The sequence below is a fragment of the Pangasianodon hypophthalmus genome, chromosome 7 (assembly GCF_027358585.1).
Source record: "Pangasianodon hypophthalmus isolate fPanHyp1 chromosome 7, fPanHyp1.pri, whole genome shotgun sequence".
Classification (NCBI taxonomy): domain Eukaryota; kingdom Metazoa; phylum Chordata; class Actinopteri; order Siluriformes; family Pangasiidae; genus Pangasianodon; species Pangasianodon hypophthalmus.
The window spans coordinates 3,369,838-3,373,742 of record NC_069716.1 but is presented as its reverse complement, the minus strand read 5'-3'; the positions used below and the strand labels follow the sequence as shown (position 1 = coordinate 3,373,742).

Below are 3,905 nucleotides of genomic sequence, written 5' to 3'. Positions count from 1 at the left end.
AAAAAAAGGCGAGATATAGCATTTACTCACTTAAAGTGAGAAAGCAGCAGCAAGAACAACAACAAAAGCCTCCATGGTCAGTAAATGACTGAAAGTTGTAAATTTTGGGCAGTATCAATTGAAAAGCCTTTAATCATCACTGCCAAGAAAGTAAAATAATTATAAAAATCAGCCTTAAAAGAGGTTGGAACCCATTTTGGAACAAGTTATGAATTAACATGTATGTATTCACACCACATCAGTTGTCTTTATTGTTTTTGTAACACTGAGGCAGAAACAAGATTTAAAAATCCCCACTGTTTTCTCTGGTTTCATATCAGTGAACCTGCCTGATCATCTAATTCATGGATCCATTTACAACGTATGATTTTTGGTGTCCTTTCACTAGAGTCAGAAACACAAGTACAGAGATGGGTGAATAAAACAAGCCCCGCCCACAGTTAATGCGGATGTCACAGTCCTTGACTTATGTTTAAGGCCAACCCACATCCTTCTTGGAAATACACTAGCAATGGAACATTAGTTTTGTTTAAACTCAGAAATATATGAGTAATGTTGAACATTATGTTTTGGTTACATTTTTAATGAAATTACCTTTAGTCAAAGTTAATAATAGGGAACTTAAAAGAAACAATGGACTTGCTTTAAACAAGTGTACAGACATAAAATAATATATTGAATTTAGGTAATTTTTTTCAGAATATTTATTATAAGATTATTGTAAACAAATATTAGATCATTTTTAAACTTCAGTTGACATATAATTTTGCTTCCCGAAATAAAATCATAATCTCATGACAAAAAAATAGTATACATTTTCTTATAGTCAGAATATTTTACTAGTTAAAACATTTTCACAGTTTTTTCAGTGTAATAGTACCATGTGCTATGAATCATTTATCTTACAGTTTTCTTCACATCAGAGTACACACACTCGTCTAATGAGCCATTTTTCCTTTTTTCAGCTTTGGCTTTCCTCTTGGAGAATTGCAAAGCTGCATAATTCAGTGTCTCAGCTTCAGAATCCTGAAAAAAAATGCAAAAACATGAAAAGAAATCAAGCTCAAAGTAATAACCACACAATATGGGTAACTGCACTATACACACGAACTACACAGAACGAGAGCAGCACTGCACATCCATGAGTCGGATATTTAGTAGTGAGACTCATACATAACTAAAGGAGACATAGTGGTATCTACAGAAAAAAAAATTACCCATACGGTATATAATAATATAAAATTAATACTATATATATTTTTTTGTTGTTGTACACGTACCTGCCTTGTTCCTGAAGAATTTTCCATAGAAGTGTTTACTATTAATACAGAAATACACTTATTAGTGACTTTTAATAGAAATAAAATTAACTGGAATTATTATCTGATGACAAAAGCACTTACTTTCATCACATTTTCTTCTCCTCAGTATGAAATAAGTGAGACAGAAAATCAGAAGTGCACAAAAGCCCAAACCCATTCCCAAACCGAGCACTGTCGAATGTAGAGACATTGTTATTTCACTGTTATTTCACCATGTTATCAGTACAAATGATTTTATAGGCAAAATATGCTTTATGAATTTAGGATAATTATTCAATGATGAATGATGAGACTTCTTACCTGTTTTCTCTTGTGTGTTCATGTTAGTGCTGTTTCCATGCAGTGTTGGTTCACACACCACTGAATTATCACACAGAGCTGGTTTAGATATTTCTGATGCGATAGTAACATGCTCACCTGTAAACATTTATCATGATTCACTAAAAGTCTGTAACTCAGTGTTGTTGAAGAAAAGACAGTTAGCATTTTACTACTTCACTATTATTTGTCTTCCAGGTTGAACATGCTAATGGTAATAAGGAAAAATATCACTACATTAAACCAGGAGCTTAATCAATTTAACTCAAATTCTTACCTTTAATTTTTAAATAAGTTCCATCTCCAAACACAGGGTTGAGTTGCATCAGTGCACAGTAGTACATGGCTTCATCAGACTGAATGATGTTTAAAATGGTCATATTGAAGCAGTTTGAAGATCTTTGTATTTTAAAACGAGACTTTTGGAATCCATTATAAAATATTTCTCCCCCATTTTTAAAGAACCTGACTATAATATGAGGTTTTTTTCTGTTTGGTTGCTTAAGCAAAGATATCATGCTAAATGTTGTGTTATAAATACAACATCACAGAGTAGCCGAGTCTCCGATATCCACACTGAGCTCTTTATCAGGCTGATAAACTGGTGACTCTGTGAGGGATTGTGCAGTAACCCAGCGTCTACCAGGTTGGACTCTATCTAGAAAAGCAAATGCATTAATTAGGCAATGAATGTACTTCATATATTATCATACACGAAGTGCTATTAAAGACTGACCTTGAAACTTGAAGGAATAATATTGGAGTTAATTTTAAATACAAAATAAGTGGTTTAAAGAAATAGATTTATATTGATCTACATATATTACTTACACATTGTGCTGAAGATCAAAATTAAGATCCAGAATCCAGTCATTTTTCATTTCTCAGGAATTTTACTGTGTTTGTATCTCATTTAGCAACAGAATATGAATGTGCTTGAAGCATGGTTTCAATTTATATTTATACTATAGGCGGTCTGTACTGAGCACGCCCCGGAATATGACATGATGATTGGATGTAAGAAAAAAAATAGACATGATAAGGAAGTGCATGGTTTTGTGATCTGCCTACATTTACCCCACATATTTCCATATTTGTGTTTTGGTGTTGCTCAGAGATATCATGACAAAGATGTTATGACTGAATGGAAAATGTGGTTTACTGTTACACTCACATGTGCCTACACTAACATCTCATTGTTGTTTATTTTAATTGCTCTCTGAATTCAGCTTATGCATACAAAAGCTTGCTTATTTGGTAACAAAAACAAATGGTTTAAAAAATATTGATTCTACGAATTTGAAAGTGTCAATCTCTGGCCTGTTGTATGTAGCCTGGAAGTAATTTAGGCCTCAATCCTATCGTCTCATATTCACATTTTGATCTCAAACCCAGATGAATATTCAGTGTATAGCAAAAAAAAACAAAAAAACTGACCTTTCCATTCCAATGCTTTTTGCCCTGGGCAGTATTTGAGTTCGACACTCCTGGTCTAACCACCCGCAGCTGCTGAGCACGGCCCCACACAGACAGCCTGAAGTTACATGAGACTACTGTGGGTACTGCTTAGAAACAATGAAGACAGCTTTGGATTTCAATTGTCCGATCCAGTCTATAGTTTTTCTACAACGGCTTAGGACTACAATTGCTCTGATAGCTTTAGGACTGCAATTTCCATGAACAGTTTTGCACTCAAGTTTCTTTCAGTGAACAGTTGATAACTTCAACAAAATAGACCTCCTGTGAAAACTGTAATGAATTTTCATGGTTACACAATTACACTTTCTGAATCTATATTACACAGGCGTAGAAGGGATTTATTTATAGTTGCACTATCTGGTGTCACCCACATGAAGATGGGCTCCTGTTTGAGTCTGGTTCCTCTCAAGATTTCTTCCTCATGTCGTCTCAGGGAGTTTTTCCTTGCCATCGTCGCCTCTGGCTTGCTCATTAGGGATAAAGTCAGGAATTTAAATTTTTTTATCTTGAATTTATATGTTTCTGTAAAGCTTCTTTGTTACAATGTCCATTGCTAAAAGCGCTATACAAATAAAATTGAATAAAATTGAATTGAATTGGTCTAAAGGCTGTGACAATAGCCTGCTTATTGCTGATCGGCTCTGGATGCTCAAGATGCAGAACATGATGATGGGTTATTCAGATGCTGTGCCTTTTCCTTGGTGGATCTTGAAGAGCTCCTTCTTTAACTTTTTATTTGAACAGTTAATGCCTGTCTGTGCTTGTGTGTGTGTGTGTGTGTGTGTG

At 34.4% G+C, this 3,905-nt stretch overlaps 1 pseudogene; it reads right to left on the bottom strand.

The window, feature by feature from the left end:
* Positions 1-860: 860 nt before the first annotated feature.
* Positions 861-2,514, bottom strand: LOC113547198 (uncharacterized; annotated as a pseudogene).
* Between the last annotated feature and the right edge of the window lie 1,391 nt (positions 2,515-3,905).